Source organism: Pseudonaja textilis, chromosome 6 (assembly GCF_049901715.1).
Source record: "Pseudonaja textilis isolate UNSWEBS1 chromosome 6, rPseTex1.2, whole genome shotgun sequence".
Lineage (NCBI taxonomy): Eukaryota > Metazoa > Chordata > Lepidosauria > Squamata > Elapidae > Pseudonaja > Pseudonaja textilis.
In genome coordinates this window covers 51,957,868-51,978,155 of record NC_141995.1, presented here as the reverse complement: position 1 = coordinate 51,978,155, position 20,288 = coordinate 51,957,868, and positions in this window count along the sequence as shown.

Here is a 20,288-nt window from a genome sequence, read left to right as displayed (position 1 = left end):
AAAACATTTGCTAGACCAATACTCGAATACAGCTCATCAGTCTGGAACCCACATTACGTATCTGATATTAATACAGTTGAGAAAGTCCAGAAATATTTCACAAGAAGAGTTCTCCACTCCTCTACTCATTGCAGAATACCTTATGCCACCAGACTTGAAATTCTAGACCTAGAAAACCTAGAACTACACCGCCTCCAGTCTGATCTAAGTATATAAGTATATAAAACCATACATTGCAATGTCCTACCTGTCAATGAATACTTCAGCTTCAACCATAGATACAAACTCAAGGTTAATCCCACCAAACTTGATAGCAGGAAATAAGACTTCAGCAACAGAGTGGTCAATGTCTGGAATACTCTACCTGACTCTTTGGTTTCTTCCACAAACCCCAAAAACTTTAACCTCAAACTGTCTACTATTCACCACACCCCTTTCCTAAGAAGTCGGTAGGGGGCGTGCATAAGAACACCAACCTGCCTACCATCCCTGTCCTATTGTTTATTTTATTTTTCTTATATGTATCCATGTATTCATAATTCATATTCAGCCAGGAGGTTGAAGTTGGAGAACAAAGTCTCAGGAGGACTTGGGATGAGTCAATATATTCAGGTGGTGATGGGCATGGGACGCTTGGATAGGAGACAGAAATCAGGCCACTCCTGGAGAAGACATCCATTTTGCTTGGTATCAGTGGTGTGCTCTGGCTCTCTGTACTTGGGCCCAGGATCTGGTCAACAGACGGACAAAGATTGAGCTTTCAGCTACTGTTGCTTAATGCCCAGTTGGTTAATAACAACGTTCCTGTTATTTGTGATCTTGTTAGTGAAAGCACGGCAACCTGAAATGTGTTACTACAATGTGACTAGACCTAGAGAGTGAGGAAATGTTTCTCTGAAATGTACCTGGCCCAATTTAAGATGTGGCACCAGCCGAGACCCAAAAGTAGAGGAGGACCGTAGCACTTGTCATCTGGAAATCTCTGTTGGTCTTCAGAAGTGCTGCTTCCCCAAGTTGCTGGTTGTGAGCTTCTGTTTTTAAAGACACTCTTGCAAGATCATTGAGATCATTGCTAGTGCATTGACCTCTTTGCTGTATAGTAACCTCTGGAAACCATCTCAGGGTTGGCAATTTCATTTGTACAGTTTGACAATATCAAGAATATTTTTTTGTGGAATCCAGGTTGTAGATGGATCTTAAGAAGACTGGTTTACTCCAGTCCTGATAGATGTACATGGGTACTAATTATTCCACTCGTAACTTGGAAGTTGGCCAACGCTGATGGGATTCTCACTCTTAAAATGTGGTCATCACTCAGCCAAAGTTCAGCACCTTTAAAATCCACAATGCACTTTCTAGTCAAAGTGAAATATATTCTATCCGACTTTAGTTTGGGAATTAAAGGTTATAGTTATAACTTATTCTTATCCATTTTTTTGGACTTTGTATTCAGTGAGGAATCCTAAAGTTAAAAGTTAAAGTTAAAGTTCAATGATACATTCTTTTTTGAAGTTATAGGCATGATGTCAGACTTCTAAATACTTAGGCACAAACTGCTAATGATTGCAAAGCACGCTTACTATTAGAAGCCAATGTTTTCAAAAGTAACCAATTATGAAAAGTTGTTGACAGCTGATTTCATATTCTTTGAAATTTATTGTCTTCTAACTGTAAAAAGAAAAAAAGAACAACTGTAGGCTTATGAAAGATGAACAGAGTCAATGCCAACTATTTATTTCCCTAAAGGCACAAGGTAATTGTAAATGGCAGTACTACAGATCTGGATGAACAATGGGAATATTATCTGGTAAGTTATTAATAGAAGGATCTTGTTTCTAGGAAAAGAACAGCTCAGATCTTCTCTGTAATTAAATCCTCAGGTGCTTCTACAGAAATTAAATGAAGTTATCACACTTTTTGTAGTCCAATAAAATTAATTTTAATTAAGAAAAGTTAACATTCCCCAGATAATTGTGTGTGTGTGTGTGTGTGTGTGTGTGTCTGTGTTTATGGCCATGTCTATATTTACAAAGTCAGTTTTTAAAATGTTTCTTGTAGTTTTCTCAATAATTTTTTATTTTGTCCAGAAGTATCTCTGAAAAACTCTTTTCCCCCAGTCTTTATAAGAAGATGTCTTACTTACAGGAGAATCAATCTATTCTCCAAACACCTGAAGGCAGGGCAAAAAGCAATGGATGGAAACTAATCAAGAAGAGGACCAACTTAGAACTAAGGAAAAAATTCCTGACAATTAGAGCAATTAATCAGTGGAATAACTTGCCTCCAGAAGTTGTGAATGCTCCAATACTGGAAGTTTTTAAGAAGAGATTAGATAAGAGATTTGTCTGAAGTGGTGTAGGATTTCCTGCCTAAGCAGAGTGTTGGACTAGAAGACCTCCAAGGTCCCTTCCAACTCAGTTATCCTGCTATTCCATTAGTTTCACTCTGATTGGACAATGCATTATGGGTTTTTACGTTTGTTTTTCTACAGAGAAGAAATTTTAGTTAGGTTAAAGAAACACGCACAGACTCATCCAGAGAGATATCCTTCAAAGGGTCAAATAGCAATGGAAAAGGATATAAGCATTTTCCCCCTCTTACACACATTCATATTTATTGAATTTGGAGAGATGTCAATCCTTATCCAGACCCCTGTAAGCGGTGATTATTTGTACTAATATTAATTTCCTGACTGAACATCTAATTTACTCTGCAAGGATCTGCATGTTTGTTCAAGAGAAATTATCTTTACATTCAGTTCAGCACTCAGATGAGCATGAAGATTTCACCCTTCAGTTCTTTGTGTACAACATGTCTGTCTGTCTGTCTGTCTGTCTGTCTGTCTGTCTGTCTGTCTGTCTCTATATGTATATTTATCTATCTATTATCTGTCAATTATCTATCTATCTATCTATCTATCTATCTATCTATCTATCTATCATCTATCATCTATCTATGATGTATCTATATCACAGCCATCTCTCTCTCTCTCTCTCTCTCATCTAAATGCTAAAATGTGGAAGTCAGCAATGGTTTTCAGCAAAAACATAACTCATAGTCACGTGACTACAGAATGCTACAAACAGCCATTAGTGTTGGTCAGTTGCAAAGCATCCAAAATATGGCCATGTGACCATGGGATGCTGCTAGAACTTCAGAACTGAGTTGTAAGTACCTTTTGGAACGATCTGTATGAGATGACCTGGTTGAGCCTGAAAGAGGAGTTAAATGCATCATAAGCCACACATCCCTGTGTTCCCACAAGAGATCTAAGTCTAACCCACCTTGAATATCTTTCTTATCGCCCAGTTATTTCCCTTGATAGTTAGTAGCTCAGATTCTTGTAGAGGGCTTAAGCTTGCAATAAATCTTTATACTCATTTGAACTGCCTGAATCTCCTGATTTCCTCAGTGCTTGACAGGATCAGGATAACTCAAAATGATCACTAATGGATAATCATACTACCTGCAGAAATATTTGCATTTTTCACATTTAAAAAATGTCTATCTTCATAAAATATAGTTACATCACTATGCCTACATGGTGATGGGATAAGGTAGTGTAATAGTGTAATAAGGTAATAGCTGGACAAGGAATTCCGACAACAAGATGGAGAGGGAAATGAAATAAATTCCTGAATTATATTAGTATATCTGACATTCTCTTCTTCCAAAATACTTGAAAACTCTGGATGATATATATTTGGATATTTTCCCTATATTGTTAGATCTGAAAATTTCTACCAGATGCAACATTCCTTTGATTTCATTATTTTGGCAACTGATATCTATTTTTCCCCCAGTCATGCTTCTAACTGCTTATCAGCTTTAATAATATATCTCCTTGTATTGCGATATCTCAAAACTATATATCAAGTAATATAAATACATATATTGACCTGGCAGTAACTGATTAGGAAAAGGAAGTTTAGAATAATGGTAAGTATACCTAAAGTTGTTTTTAACTGGTAAATTTCATTTTTGGAATTAATTGGAAGAAATCCATAAACAAAACAACCAGCATGGTAATAGTCTTACAGAAATCTATGAAGAAAACTAATTTGGAAAAGTATGAATGAGATTAATAACTACAAAACAATATTATATATAGCTGAGAAAAGAGACTACAGAAAAATATTAGAGGACTATTGCATGTCCTGGGATGAAAGAGATTCTTAGCTTGGAGTAAGGTTGGTAAGAAAAAGATAAGAAACGTGTTTAAAAAAAACATACATAGTGCAAAAAAGCAGGGATGTTTTTCTCCCTCTATCTCAAGGTTAAACCTTGGAGACATCTAGTCAATTAAATGTCAGGAGATTCAGAGCCAGATACCAGAAAACGTTTCTTCACTTGACACATAGGTCAACTACAGAGGAATTGGCTGCTATCAAAGATAATGATGTCTACTAATTTCAATGGTTTGGAAAACGGATACAATAAATTCATGTAGGCTCAAGATATCAACAATTAACAGGATATAATATAATATTAAGGGGACACAGAGGCTCAGTGGCTAAGACGCTGAGCTTGTCAATCAGAAGGTTGGCAGTTCAGCAGTTCAAATCCCTAGCGCCGCATAAGGGAGTGAGCTCCCATTACTTGTTCCAGCTTCTGCCAACCCATCAGTTTGAAAGCACATAAAAATGCAAGTAGAAAAATAGGGACCACTTTGGTGGGAAGGTAAAAGTGCCGGCCACATGACCACAGAGATGTCTTTGGACAGTGCTGGCTCTTCAGCTTAGAAACAGAGATGAGTGCCAGCCCCTAGAGCCAGAAATGACTAGTACGCATGGGTGGGGGAACCTTTACCTTTAATATAATAATATATTAAACATAATAATAATATATTAAACATAAAACATACATAATAGTATTCTTCCAATTTCTAATTTCTACTTCTATTGTCCAACCATTGATGTTATAAATCCCATGTTTGAAAATATTCTGTATCTTCTTTTATCTTTAATGTCAAACTATCCATTTCTGCACAATCTAGTATTTTTTTTTAAATTACATCTTCTTCTATGGGTGGTTCCTCATTTTTTCACTGTTGTGCATATACAATTCTTGCTGCCATCAAGACATATGCTATTACGTAAGCAAATTAACCCAGACAATACACTGGCCATAAAGCAGTTACGCATATTAAGGAAAATATATAAATATAAATATTAAAATAACATAATAACAGAGTTGGAAAAGATTTCGGAGGTCTTTTAGTCCAACCTCTATTTAAGCAGGAAACCCTGTACCAATTGGACAACTAATGGTTGTTCAATTTCTTCTTCAAAACCTCCATAACTTCTGGAGGTAAGTCGTTCCACTAATCGATTGTCCTCATTACCATGAAATTTCTCCTTAGTTCTAAGTTGGTTCTCTCCTTGATTAGTTTCCATCTGATGCTTCTTGTCCTGCCTTCAGATGCTTTGGAAAATTGTAGGACTTGCTGAATGTTTGTTCTAAGAAAAATCATGCTTTGATATTACCTGGGAGGATATAGACAAAGGCTGTTCAATTCATTTCTCTGATCTTCTTGTAGGCATCTAATTGACCTTGCATGTTCCTATCATGCCCCTGTTGGAATCTGATTTGGACGGGGAGGCCGAGCAGCTGACAGGGAGTGGGAGTTGGCTGTGGAAGAAACTGGGGAAGGGCAAAGTCTGGCTGGGCAGAGCAAGGGAGAGGGAATTCTGAGGAAGATCCAGGCCCACCCCCTCCTCATCCTAGGGCACACAGGGAGGAACAGAGAAGGGAGCAACGTGAGTTGCATGGCTTACGGGGAAGGAAAGGGCCCTGATTCCCTTCATTAACTGCAGCTGGGAACACAGTGTTTAAAAAGGGAAGTTGCACACAGAAAACTGTTGAGAGCAAATCATAAATTGTCTGGTATTGTTGAGGCTTATCTGGGTTCCTAGTGTCTTCCCAACTGTGTGTGTTTTGCTGGCCTTTCAAGTCTGCAATTCCTTATCTTACCCTGTCAAGTTAATTACTGCAGCATGGTTTGTGTGGATTTTTATTTACAATTTGTATGTACATTGTTTTCGGACTGAATTTCCTCCACTTAAAGGCTGTTCTTGGGAGAGTTTTTTCCCAGCCAAAGGTAACCTGGACACTGGGGGCAAAGTTGGAGGTACTAAAGGGACTATTCCTACTTATGTGACTGTGTTGCCTTTGTGCCACACCCTGAGTCATCACAGTTCTAGAATGTTCAGCAGGAGGACCAGAGGTGGCATTCAGTGGAGAACTGATAGCAGAAATTTTGAGTAGTTCAGAGAAGCAGCAAATATCACCTCTAACCAGCCCCACCCTCATCTATTCTCTTCCTCCTAAGTCCCAACTGATCAGCTGGGTCTTCTTTTGTTACCCTGCACAAGAGAATGGAGCTGGAAATCAGGTTAGTGAAGTGAGGAGTGAATGGAATTTTGCAGTATCCTTCCCCTGCCATGCCCACCAAGCCACTCCCACAGAACTGGTAGTAAAAAGTTTTGAATTTACCACTGAGGAGGACCACTGCTTCTTCTTATGCTCTCCAGCATAAATTAAGCAAAAATGTCTAATCTGACTTCTTGTTACTTTCAAATGAACGTTGGGTACTCCTCAAGATTTCCTCTGACATGCATAGAACAAGTTACAATTGTATTAAAAGTTCTCTGCATTTTCCTACAGAAATAAACATCCTGCTCTCATTTTCATATTTGATTGTACCCTTTTCATTCTCCTCCTCAACACATTTAGGCCATGCTGTGTGGGATGGATTTTATTCTCCAGGGAGCCATGAACTTTGGATTTCTTTTTTATTTTATTTTATTTATGTATTTATTTTTGCTGCAAACGATGAATAATTCCCGCTGGAATTTTTGTTTCTATTGGCTAGAGCTGAAGACATTTAATTAACAGAACCTGTGAGTAATATGTCTGTGAGAGAATAATATAAAAAGGAACATAAAATAAAGCACTGCTGGCAAGTTTCTGACATTTCCATGGAAATGTCAATTTAATGCAGCCAACGGGTATAACTCAGCATGAGTATACTGTTGACTAAGCTAGGCTAGGCAAGTGACAGAAGGTCTGAGCTACCTTACTGGTTCTGTTAAAAATATATTTCAGATCATACTACAAAAATTATGTAGATCTAAATGAAAAGCTTCATCTGCCATCCTCATCACACCAAGTCTTCAAACTTGACAACTTTAACTTCAACTCCCAGAATTCTTGCTCCAGTCATGTTAGCTCAGGAATTCTGAGAGTTGAAGTCCACAAGTCTTAAACTTGCCAAGTTTGAAGACCCCTGTTCCAAGGGTTGGCTTACTTCACAGCAAAATATTGTGCCCCTGTATGGCTTAACAGCTGCCATATTAGTAAGTTAGACACCACACTCAATGTGATGTTTCCCTTGAGATGATTCCTCTGACTGTTCCTTGGAAGCTGGCTTGAGAGACAATGAACTCATTCCTGGCACATCAGGAACTGGGTTAATTAATGGCTCTGAACTGCCAGCCAAAAGAGATTTACAGGCTTTGGCTGGGGACAGCTTGCAGGTCAGTGAAGAGGAGGGGGAGGAGCTGCTTTCCACCATGGATCTCAGAGCACTCAGGGCAGAGAAAAGACAACAACAATGGAGATATGCCAGGTTACTCAGGAGAAGGCTCCGGCTGTCTTGATGGGTTGCACCAGAAAACTATTTATCATGGCAGGCAGAGTGAGATATTGCTGGGAACAATATGTTCAATTTATGGCTGTGTGGGTTTGGTTCTGTGTGCTTCTTGCCTTGGGTTTTTCTTGCCAAGTGAGCTCTTGTGGATGTATTTTCCTGGTGGAATTAAGTTTGTTTAGTGGACCTAATTGTTGGAGCAACTTTCCATTTGTTTTGCGGACTAATCTTGGCCTGCTTGTGGTTGGATCAACTGCTGAGGAACATCAATAAACTCTCTATAAACCACACTTCTCTGTGTTTTAGTGAGTGGGGCAGCACACTCAATGACACCACAAGGATTATAAGTGAATGTATTAAAACCAACTTGCTGGCTTCTTGTTCTGAGCCGTATAGCACCTCCAACTTTACGAAAGTGAGGTGTGTTAATGAGAGGATACAGAAAAATTATGAACAACTCATTCCTACCAGTGTCATGCCAACCTTCCTCATTTATCATCAGGAAGACTCAAATCCAGGAAGGCCCCACTGGCACTCACATTACATCTGCTCAACAATTGTAACATTAATTCCCAAAGGAAAGCCAGATAGGTTGTTGAATGCCCAGACATAGGAAGACATATCAACCATCATCTTCTTTTAATGACCCCATAATCCCTTGTGAGGTGGAATCTGAGCAACTGAATGGAGCAGAGTATTTACTGGCCAGATGCCCTTCTTGTTGCCAATGTGGAGTTTTTTTTACCAATAAATATTTGCCTCTACCTAGGTGAGAGCTCCAACTCTAGGCCACCACACCACCCTAGGAAGACATATCAATGACCCCACAAAAAAGGTACCAGGCTTGGCACATCAGCAATGGACAATCCTGAATAGGATTTGCACCTCACATGGACTCTCTGTGTAAATGGAGCATAGATTGTAGGGTCCCACATAAAAATGTAGATCACATTGTGACCAGCTGTAAGCTGATGTGATATACTGGTCCACTGTCTGATTTTTTTAAAATATAAACAGTGCTGCATGTCATTAGTTAGAAGGCCTAGCGATTGATATATTTTTAGCATAGATCTTTTTGACATTGTTGTGGTTCGTCGGCAGCAGGTGCAGACAGCAGAGGTATCTGACAATGAGGACAAAAGGGAACCAGTCAGGGAGTCTGGCAAGGACTCAGACGAGGGTCCTGCATCTAATGCAGGGATGGGGCCAGGACTATTTGAGGGTGGGGTGCTGCCTTTAGAGCCTTTGGAATCTGGCAGCAGCAAAGCAGAGGACCCCGGGGAGCCTGTTCCCAGTGCACATGTGCGCAGAGCTGCTAGAAGGAGAGAGCAGCAACTCTGGAGTAAGGCTGGGAGGTGATTGTCCTTCCCATAAGGGATAAAAACCAGCCCTTGGAGATGTGCTCTTTGCAGGAAGCAACGTAGTTCATAAGACTCTGATTCTTCATTGAAGCCCTGTGAACCCTGGTTTGTCTCTGCTGGAACTTCTGTTGGTTGATATCTCTCAATAATTGGACTTCTGTTTCTTGGCAGCCTTTTACAACCTGAAAGGCATGCTCTTATCTCAGACAATTGTGTTTAATGAGTTTTGTCTGGGAATGCAAAGAATTCCCAGTGTCGCATTAAAAAAGGTTTGCTTTTACACACAGTTTATATTTTCTTAATTTGAACAAAGCCTGGGTCAGAACAGACATTTATAATTTATTGGGTACTGCTAATCTAGTTGAAATGTTAATTTATATTGATAGACCATGAATGATAATGCCATACGCCAGTGGTGTTAAACTCGATTTCATTAAGGGCTGCATCAGGGTTGTGTTTGACCTTGGAGGACAGAGTGGGTGTGGCCAGGGTGGGCGTGGACAGCATGATGTCACTTGTGTTGAAGGCGCCCGTGGTGGCCTGAGTTCTCTGCTCCTGAGATCCATTTTCAGCTGTGACAGCCTCCTGCAACCCTCTGCCAGTGAAAATGGAGCCCCAGGAGCACTACATGTGATCCTCGCAAGCTCCGTTTTCACCGGTGGAGGCACCGCAGGCCAGTTCTTCTCTATTTCCAGGGTGGCCCCATGGGCCAGATCTAAGCACACCACAGTCTGGATCAGGTACCCAGGCCTTGAGTTTGACACCCCTGACGTTTGCTAAACCAGGGTCTTCAAACTTGACAGCGTGGACTTCAACTCCCAGCATTCCTCCTCCAGTCATGTTAGCTCAGGAATTCTGGGAGTTGAAGTCCACAAGTCTTAAGCTGGCCAAGTTTGAAGACCCTTGTGCTAATCAAATAATAATCATTAGAGGTTCTAAGCATACTTAAGACAAGTAAAAGGGTTTAGAAATAGTTCGTACCTTGTAGCGGAGTTTCTGCATAGCTTCTCCTAATGTATCTAACTGTTGATACAAATTACCCCACAACTTATTTTTAGTAAACTGCACCGTTTTATTATTTTACACATCGGTATATCTAAACCAGTTGTTTTTTTTAAAGAAATAAAAGCTTTCACACAAATTTTCACTAGCCTACATGTCTCTTTGGAAAACTGCATTCAGAAAAAAGTGGATGTAAGCAAAAAGAAAAAGAGGGGACGTGGTGGCTTAGTGGTGAAGACACTGAGCTTGTCAATCAGAAAGGTTGGCAGTTCGGCAGTTCGAATCCCTAGCGCCGTGTAATGGAGTGGACTCCCGTTACTTGTCCCAGCTTCTGTCAACCTAGCAGTTCGAAAGCACATAAAAATGCAAGTAGAAAAATAGGAACCCCTTTGGTGGGAAGGTAACAGTGTTCTGTGCGCCTTCGGCATTTAGTCCTGCTGGCCACATGACCATAGAGACACCTTTGGACAGCGTTGGCTCATCTTCGGCTGTGTAACGGAGATGAGCACCGCCCCTTAGACCTGGAAACAACTAGCACATATGTGCAAGGGGAACCTTTACCTTTAAGGGGGAAAAAAGATTTTAGGGTAAAATGTATGAACTGCAAAATTTTGGCGGAATCAAAAATTTAAATTTGCTAAAAGCAGAATGTGTGAAAGTTTATTTTTACAACTGAATGTAAACAGGTTAAAATGGCTTCATCTCGTGCAGAAATGTTTTCCAATCAAATAATATCACAGTAGTCCAAAAGCTTTCTACTCTATGTGAAATGTGAATTTGGTGAATTTTCCTTAATGAGAATTTTTTTAAAAAAATAGTAGAAAAGATCACATGTTTAAAAGGGAAGACAAACAAACAAAAACGTCCAAAAGGCAACTGGACTTTGTTTGTCCTTGAAGATGTTTTGCTTTTCATTCAAGAAGCTTCTTTAGTTCTGACTGAATGGTGAAGGATGGAAGGATTTATATTCCTTGCAGTCATCTGGTCATTTGTGCTCTTTGTGGGAATTATGAAAGATCTTCAAAGAAAAACAGAGCCCAGATGCCTTTTGAAAAAGCACCTTTGGGAGGACCATGACCTGGATGGATGACTGAGAATCTCCATAGACAGACAAACAAACAGAAACTAAGGGAAAAACCCTTAAGTATAAACCTTTAAGGTAAGAACCAAACATCACTAGCAGGAATTTGCTTTCTTTTTTTTCCCCAATATCCAAAACGTTGAGTAAAATTATTTATTTCAGCACCCCAAAGAAGAAGTATAATGAAGTTGTCTAAAAGGCTATGACCAGGTCCTAGAAGCTTTGTCCTAAGAAATATTTCAAAATAAATCTAGAAGAACAGCCTTCATGTCTTACAGGTAAGAGATCTCTGGTTCTTCTTTCTCACCTCTGATAGCCAACATTTTCTGTGCATATATTTAGGCACAATTTGGATATCCTGGAGATTTTCTAAGTGACTACAAGAGGGAATGGATCTTGCACTTGCTTCTATTGTTTTTACAGAATGCCAAGAGATATTCCTTTAGAACGGCATGATTGCCGAGAGGTGGAGCTCTCACCTAACAATCAGAAGGCTGTGAGTTCAATCCTAGGTAGTGCCAGAAATTTCTCTCTCTAGGCACAATGAGTAATTGTCTGCTGCAAACTCCGCATAAGTGTCAGGAAAGGCATCTGGCCAGTAAACGCTCAACTCCAATCAGTCACCCTGAACCCACCCTAAAGCAAGGAATTGCAGGGTCATTAGAAGAAGAGAAATTACGCCCCCCCCCCCAGATATTTCTTGATTTAATTTGTTACTTTTTCCATTTAGTTACATAGACACCTGCATTTTATTTAGAGGCAAGATAAATAGACAATGGGTAACCAGGGGTGGGCTGCTGGGGGTTTGCAGGGGTTTGGGAGACCCCCTAGCTAAGATTCTGTACAGTTCGGAGAACCCCCAAATCCCACTCCTGGCTGGCCCCGCCCACCCCTCTCCTCCCCTCCCAGGAGTCCCCATGAGGCATGTTTTGGATGCAGGTAAGTGTAGAATGCACACGGAGGCTCTGGGAAGTTTGAGAAGGCCAGAAATGGGCCAGTTTCAAGCTTCCAGAAAGCCTCCAGAGCCCAGGGAGGCTGTTTTCACCCTCCTGGCAGCACAAGGAAAGCCGCCAGAGCCCGGGGAGGGCAAAAATGTCCCCCCACCATGGTGCAGGAGGCTGACTAGGCCACGCCCACCATAATCACACCCACCCAGCAACCAGGTAGAGAACCCTTTGCTAAAATTTTTGAAGGCCACCCCTGTGGGTAACCCACCTGTTATAAAAGTCGGTAAGCTAACTTAAACAACGCTCCAATTGTCAAGGTGCTAGTTTGTAAAGCATAGTGTTTAATAAACATTCTAAGAGAAGAAGAAGAAAAGCAATGTTAAGGAAATGTGTGAGATAATGTACTTTAGAAAAGTAACCATAATGGAAGTGACTTCCTGAATAGCAATAGAAATGGGAACATAATGAATGGTTCAAGTACATAAATGAAGGAGGCAGTAACAATTACCACTAAGTGCAAAATGGAGAGAAAGTGAAGAAATGGATCAAAAGCTAGTTTTTAAAAAAAGAATTGTGTAATGGACACATCGTCCAGAACTTATCAAAGTGAAATAACAAAAAGGGAATACATGTATGTGTATTTACATACACGCACATTGTTTCCTTTGTCTATCTCTCTTGCAACTCTGTTTGAAGAATGTTAGGTTAGCATTGTGTCTGGGACACTGTGCACAAACAATATGCTAGCTAAGAGGATCAAGGTAAGTAACCTTGCTTCTTTTACTCTTGATGAGTTTCCCTCAAAAATCTCTTCACAAAGGTTGGACCTTCTAAAGAAGATCCAGTGAAACACACACACAAGAATACAGGCACACATGTTTTGTCTTTTGCCTTGAGCGATGAAGCACTCACAACTCCTGGAGGCAAGCAGTTCCATTGATTAATTGTTCTTCTTGTCAGGAAATTCCCTCTTATTTCCAGCTTGGATCTCCTTCTGAGAAGTTTCCACCCATTGCTTCTTATTTTGACCTCGTGTGTTAGCAAGACCCTTTCCCCTATTGCAGCCTTTGAAGTATTGGAAGACTGCTAACATCTCTCCCTTCAGTCTTCTCTTTGTTAAGCCAAACAAACATACAGATACACTTTACACATAGGATTTAGCTTTCAGACCTTAGATTATCTACTCTGCCTTCTTTCTAGGGCAGGGATGTCAAAATTTGATTTCACTGAGGGCCACATCAGGGTTGTGATTGACCTCGATGGGCCAGGGTGCGCGTGGCCAGGGTGGATGTGGTCAGCCTGACACCACTTGTATCAGGAGCCTGTGATGGCCCAAGTACTCTGACAGCGAAAATGGACTCTTGAGATCTGTTTCCGTCTGCAATAGTCTCCTGCAACCCTCTACCAATGAAAATGGAGCTTGGGGGGTGGGATGGTAGTGGTGCAAGCTGATCCTTTGCTGTTTCCAGGGTAGACCCATGGGCCAGATCTAAGCAACCCATAGGCCAGATCCAGGGTTGTGATTCAACCAGTGTAACAACCGGTTCAGTGAGCACGCACAGAGACTTTACTGCTGACCTTCTCCAGTAAACTCTCTGTGTTAAACAGCTGACAAGTGGCAAAACACTGCAAATCAGCTGAGCTTGAACAATACGATATAAAGCAAAGACTAGAGCTGAGGTAGGCAGGTGAGTCCAACAGCTGATCATCGGAGCGAACCGGTTAACTTACAGCTGATCTTCGGAGCTACTAGTTCGTCTAAACCAGGCCGAACCAGTAGAATTCCACCCCTAGCCGGATCCTTGAGTTTGACACCCCTGTCCTAGGAGCTCAGCTAGTGACCACAACTAGATGCAAATGTGCTCTCACTATAAGGCAGTATATAGTGCTATCACTTCCTGTGATCATGATAATATCCCTCTGTTGATGTAGCTTAGGACTGCATTGGCTTTTTTGACATCTGTACCATGGTAAAGATTCATATTTCAGCAGTAGTACACTAGGACACTTGGAGCCTCCCACAGATTGAGTCAAGTTGACCCAAGTACTGCCTACCTTGTATTGTACCTGTGCATCTGATATTTTTTCCCTCCCCGTGTGCAGGATCTTATTTTTCTCACCACAGAACTGCATACATTTTTTTAATGTAGGGTTTATCTACAGACCAAAAATCCTGCAGCCTTGATCCCTTAGGCCATTTTGAATAAATTCTATTCTAAAATTATAATAAAACATACCACGGTTTGACACAATGCTAACAACAAAAAGCATTTAAGTGATCTTAGGCCCTCCCCAAGCCACAAAGAGGAGATTCTTACAATTAATATTTTAAGTGATTTGCCAGAAAAATGTAGGTTTCCATGGCAGAGGAAAAGATTAAGATTAAGGCACATTGTTGCTTTGTTCTTGTTTTTTGTTTGTTTGCTTGTTTTTTGGGGGGGTTTTTTGGCTATAAATCCATAGTGGCCAAGTTGGTCCAAAATACGATTTCAAGGTGTCCTTGAGAAAAAATAATGATGAAGGCCAATTTCATTATGGATATAATCGAATCAGAATGCACTGGGAGATTTAATATATCACAGATTTAGTAAATACTAAGGTTTCTTAAATGCAGCTATTTAGTAGCAGAACATCTGGGTAATTCGGAGTTAATGCTTTGTTAATGGCCTCTTTCTGTGATAAAAGTAAATATGTCTCTCACCTCTACTGTCATTATACTCTCTTTATATGTGTATGCAAATGTTTATGTGTGTATACATATAGGCACACACAAACAGAGAAGGAGAGGAATTCCATTAGTTTGGACAATATGCATCTGATTAAGAACCGCAGCGGCGCAGTGGTTAGAAGAGTACTACAGGCTACTTCTGCTGACTGCCAGCTGCCTGCAATTTGGCAGATCGAATCTCACCAGGTTCAAGGTTGACTCAGCCTTCCAAGGTGGATAAAATGAGGACCTAGATTGTTGGGGGCAAAAGGATGACTCTGTAAAACTGCTTAGAGAGGACCATGAAGCACTGTGAAGTGGTATATAAGTTTATGTTCGATTGCTATATTGCTATAACCATGTAGTCAGCATTTATTACAGCTGATTCAATAGCAAGAGCACTTAGACTTATATACCACTTCACAATGCTTTTACAGCCCCCTCTAAGCAGTTTACAGAGTCACCATATTGCCCCTAACAATCTGGGTCCTCATTTTAGCCACCTCAAAAGGCTGGAAGTCTGAGCCAACCTTAAGCCTGATGAGATTCAAATTGCCAAATTGCAGGCAGCCAACTATCAGCAGAAGTAGCCTGCAGTATTGCATTCTAACCACTGCACCACTGTGGCTCTTAATAATTTCTGTATATGATTTTCCCCCCTTTTTAATATATTCTGGGATAACACATGTACATCAGCCCACTACAACTGTTTCACACCTTCCCTGCTTTCTTCCTGTGAAATAAATGTGAAGTACAAGTGCTTCTAAACTCGTCCCGCAGTGAGAAAGTGTGTGTTGAAGTTCTCTCTTTATCCATGTTCTACAGGAAGCTCTAAACTTTGACATCCAACAATTACCCCTTGTGCGCATATGGACACAATAAAAGAGCAACTTCATGGGTGTGCAGATGATTTTCCAGTTTCAAATATCAAGCTGAAAGAGATTGATTTGGACCACATCTCTACAAAATTAAACGAAACCCCTCGGCATCAGCTCAAAACAAATTAGATCTAATATCTGAGCACTTCAGAAATTTAGATTCTACATTTGTGAAAATGCCTAACCTGTTTCATTTTCTCTGCAAAAAAAAAATAAAAAATAGAGTGGTGTGAAAGAGAGAAGCAAATCAAAGAATGAGATATCCTTGTTTCATCATGACTTTAGGAATAAATTTGGATCCAGCCTTTGTTTCCAACGTTTTTCCCAGAGCTACGAGAAACCACTGTGTAGCCATGCATAAACTCTTTTGCTTGTTGTCCAGCATATGTATAGAGGAATTTAGGATTTGCTGACAAAGTGGAAGCAATTAGTAGGTCTGGACTACTGCAATGTATTTTATATGGGGCTACCCTTGAAGAGTGTTTGATAATTACAGTGGTCATGGAATACCGTTGCATGGTACTGTGGCCTGCCAGTTGCCAGCAGAGCTGGCGGCAGACTCAGATGATGAAGAGGTTGGGGAGGAACCTGGACCAGTTCTGGAGTCTGGGGAAGGCTCTGATCGCTCTGCATCTGAAACAGAGATGGAGCCAGGGCTTTCCACAGTTCCAAGCTTCCTTCAAAAGCGGAAGTAAGCAGGGAGGAAGAATAGCTGGGGCCTGTTCCTGATGCGCGCATGCGCAGAGCTGTTAGGAGCGGAGAACAATACAGGACCAGGCGTCGACTCATGAAGAAAGGTACATGTGGACGCTGAGTGGCCCCTCCCTGGCTGGGGAATAAATAGAAGGAAAGGGGAGAGGTGGTTGGGGGAGAGAACTGTTTCAGATTTTTGTCAGAAGATTTGCTCATCGTGGTTCGTGCCTCAGAGACTGCTTGCCGGAATTTAATTTACAGCTTTGTGGCTGGAAGCTCCCAGCTTGGCAATTATCCCAAGGAACTAATAAGGTCTGTTACTTCAGTTAACCCTTAGAAGGATTATTGCCTGGACTTTTCGGTGTATGAATGACAGTAATCCACAGTAGTTAAATAAAGAGAGGTTTTTTGGGACCAGGAGTCTGTTTATTGGCTGGGTCAGAACACGGGCCCTTATGTGGTCCATGTAACACCCTCTTTGCACAAGTTCCGCTGGTTGTTTCTGGGTGCAATTTAAGGTGTGGGTTATCACCTTTAAAGCCCTTTGTGGCTTGGGCCCAGGAATCATCTCATCCCAATTGGTTTGGCCTGTCCCACTTGTGCTGGCAGAGGATCCCATCGGTCAAGAAATTCCAGCTGGCAGGGTCCAGCAGAAAAAGCTTTTTCAGCCATGGCTCTCACCTTCTGGAACATTCTGCTCCTCGAGATGAATTCTGCCCCCATTTTCTTGGCCTTTCAAAAGGACCTGAAAACCTGGTTCTTCTAACTGGTTTGGGACCCTAATGGCAACACCCCGCTCTGGATGTTATTAGTAGATTAAAAATAGACTCTATCCTGTTACATGTTGGAGCCTTTCTCAGATATTTTTAATGTTAATATTTTTTCAAAGTTTTATACTGTCATTGTTATCTTGTTCTAAGCTTACCCATAGTCTCTTAGTAGCAATAACAATAGCACTTAAACTTAGATACCACTTCACAGTGCTTTATAGCCCCCGCTAAGTGATTTACAGAGTCAGCCTCTTGCCCCCAACAATCTGGGTCCTCCTTTTATCAATCTCAGAAGGATGAAAGGCTGAGTCAACCTTGAGCCAGTCAGGATCAAACTGCTGGCAGTCAACCGAACTGCAATACTACATTCTAACCACTGTGCCAACAGGGCCCTTTCAAGAGGGGTGGCATATAAATTTAATAAAGAAATGAATAAACTATTTTCACCACTTCCATCTAAATCTCAAACAACAAAAAATATGAAGGGTAAATAATCAAGAAGAGCTACATTGGTTGCCGATTTGCTTCCAGGTGCAATTCAAGGTGCTTGTTATCACCTTTAAAGCCTTTCATCAGATGTGGTATTCAGCAGGTTCTGACCAGTTTTGGAGAACTGATAGCAGAAATTTTGAGTAGTTTAGAGTACTGGCAAATTCCACCTCTGACTGGAGATTTTGCAGTATCCTTCCCCTGCCACAACCACCAAGCCATGCCCACAGAACCGGTAGTAAAAATAATTGGATCCCACCACTGCCTTTTATGGCTTGGGACCAAGTTATCTGAGGGACCATCTCTTGCTGGTCACATCTACCCAAGCCACCAAAGCAGGGAGGCAAGGAATGTTGTGGGTCTCATCTCATAGGGAGCTACACCTGGTGGGACCCAGAAGAAGGGCTTTCTCCATGGTGGCTCCATCTCTCTGGAACATCATTCCCCCAGAGATTAGAATGGCCTCCTCTCTAAAGCTCTTCCAGAAGGCAGGCCTGGGGAACCCAGAGTGGGATGGAGCCCATCAAATGGCTCATGTGTTGTCGCCGGGGTGGGGAGGGGGGGTGTTATTTTATTAGATTATTTTATTAATTTGTTATATGGTACTCTTTTATTATTTTTATCATTTTTGTATGAGGTTTTATATTCTTTTAAGCTCCCTTGAGTCACCATGAGACAATAGTCAGAAATATAAATTTTGAAAGAAAGAAAGAAAGAAGGAAGAAAAAAAGGAAGGAAGGAAGGAAGGAAGGAAGGAAGGAAGGAAGGAAGGAAGGAAGGAAGGAAGGAAGGAAGGAAGGAAAGTAGGTGATGGAATTCAAAGTCCAGTCATTGTGCAGGGTGCCAAGATGTCTGACTGCCTGGGCAGTGTTTATTCCTTTTATATGTTTTTTTACAAGTAGCAAAAGGCAACATAAATACAGCATCAGGATTGGTGAAGCCCCACAACCAATCCTTAATAATAATGGTGATGTTAATAGATGAGATCATTGTACAAGTCTGGGACTTTCCAGCCCAGGTCAGGGAGTGAGATGATGTAAAGAAGCCCCTGTATTAGACACAGCAGTGTGCTGCATGCGCCATCTACAGGATCTCTATTGCTACTACAGAAAGGGAGGGAGGGAGGGAGGGAGGGCCGGATGGAGGCACGGATGGACGGAGGGAGGGAGGAAGGAAGAAAAGAAAGAATCTAAAAGATACTACTTACCAATCTTCTGGTTCTATGTCTCCGAACCTCTGAACAGCCAGTATTCCTTCTTGATTTTCTTCTGTTCCTGAGGATTTTATAACATTATTTTTTTTCCACATGCTGGTCAATGGGAGGGAAGGCTCTTGTCAGTCTGCTCTTTTGTGCACTCTTCCCTTGGCATCATTTTTGTTATTGTTGTTGTGTTATTGTTGATGTTCAAGGTGTCCCTGACAATGTTGCCTTCATGTCATCCCTAGTCAATAAGTTGAAGCAGACTTAAGTCACTCATAGTTGTGCTGGTGTTATCACATTTTCCCCCTTATTAGGACATGATCCAAGATCAGCCTCAAGGCATATCAAATCTGCTGATCTCTGTCTCCTGTTACCTTGGAGGAAAATTAGGGGACAAAAATTGTCAAGGAGCAGAAGTAATAAAGGCAGAACAAAGGTTAGCGATCAGGACAGCAACTGTTTTCAAGGATGGATGGATCATACTTCAGTCGACAGTGAAATATGTGATTGTCTTAGAAAGTCACTGATTCGGTGTAAGTCAGAGTTATCTTTTTTTTAAAAAATGTTGAACTGAGCCTTGGTTTGAATCTGATGCAGAGATGGTATTCAGCAGGTTCTGACCAGTTCTGGAAAACTGGTAGCAGACATTTTGAGTAGTTCAGAGAACCGGCAAATACCGCCTCTGACTGGCCCCACCTCCATCTATTCTCTGCCTCCCATTGAGTCCCAGCTGATTGGCTGGGTCTTCTTTGGTTGCTCTACACAGGAGAACGGAGCTGGAAAGCAGGTTAGTGGGGTGGGGAGGGAATGGGGATTTTACAGTATTCTTCCCCTGCCATGCCCACCAAGCCACACCACACCCAACAAGACATGCCCACAGAACCGGTAGTAAAAAAAAAATTGAATCCCACCACTGATCTGATGGTTAATTTATCCTTGATTTTCATGTTTAATTCTTTCAGAAAACAATTTCTACATTAAATCATCGACCCTTAACCAGAACATGTTCTGCAATTTTACAGACCAGTAAAATTATCTGTTGAATTCCTTCATTGACATCATTCAGTAGAACTGAGTCAAAACATTAGCTGATGAATGTCACAATATCATCAATATTGCACCCAGACCTTGGAGACTGTAAAGAAGAAATCCAAAGACACGGAAACAGTGTTTAGAAGGTTCATTTAGCCCTTGAATGATAAGTCCTCAAGAATACCCTTAGAAAAGTTGTCATGTCAAGAACGACGGGGAAATGAATAATCCAGATATCCATTTTTATCACAGATAAATAAACTCTTGGTTCAAAAAACCTTGAACAACAAAACCACAGTATTGGTAACTATTGATAACTTGACCCTAGATCATTTGATCTTGTATTTTCTATCAGCTATCCAGTCATCATGATTCAATTTTTTTCCATTGTTACCTGAAACTAGCCAATAATCTAGTGTTGCCCTGGTATTTATTTATCCCAATCCTGTATTAGACAGGAAAATCCTGTATCGGGA